Source organism: Cucurbita moschata, unplaced genomic scaffold (genome assembly GCF_002738365.1).
Source record: "Cucurbita moschata cultivar Rifu unplaced genomic scaffold, Cmos_1.0 Cmo_Scf00243, whole genome shotgun sequence".
Lineage (NCBI taxonomy): Eukaryota > Viridiplantae > Streptophyta > Magnoliopsida > Cucurbitales > Cucurbitaceae > Cucurbita > Cucurbita moschata.
The window spans coordinates 8,608-9,252 of NW_019268759.1; the positions used below are offsets into that span (position 1 = coordinate 8,608).

Below are 645 nucleotides of genomic sequence, written 5' to 3' on the forward strand. Positions count from 1 at the left end.
TGATGGATCCCTTCTTCACTCGGTTCATCACAGTTTTCTGATTACTTTTTCTCTCTTCTATAAACCGTGTGCCCATGGTGCTGGGTTAGGTACCGGTCTTCAATTGAATAGTCCGATGAGGAACCATGGTTATCATTTAAGATAAGCAACTCACATCGCATTGATATATATTTGCGTTTGCCAAGAGTCAAACCCGAGTCTATTGCTTGGAACGCAATTATACTCACCGTTGGACTACAAACGCTTGCATAAAAGATTTCAACATCCACGGGTCTTCTAATGAGAATACATTTAGAAGAAGTAGCTCTTATCATCACATTGATATATATTTGCATTTGCCGGGAGTCGAACCCGGGTCTATTGCTTGGAAGGCAATTATCCTAACCGTTGGACTACAAACGCTTGCATAAAAGAGTACAAGCTCCACTGGTCTTCTAATGAATACAGTTAGAAGAAGTAGCTCCTATCATCACATTGATATATATTTGTGTTTGCCAGAAGTCGAACCCGGATTTATTGCTTAGAAAGCAATTATCCTAACCGTTGGACTACAAACGCTTACATAAAAGATTTCAACATCCACTGGTCTTCTAATGAATAGTCTGTAAATAAGACACAGTGAAGACCCATTCTTAACATTCAGAA

At 39.2% G+C, this 645-nt stretch overlaps 1 non-coding gene across 1 annotated transcript; it reads right to left on the reverse strand.

Annotated features, from left to right (window-relative positions):
- Positions 1 to 330: 330 nt before the first annotated feature.
- On the reverse strand, positions 331 to 402 carry TRNAG-UCC. The gene has a single exon. It is a non-coding gene; the product is annotated as a tRNA-Gly (tRNA).
- Between the last annotated feature and the right edge of the window lie 243 nt (positions 403 to 645).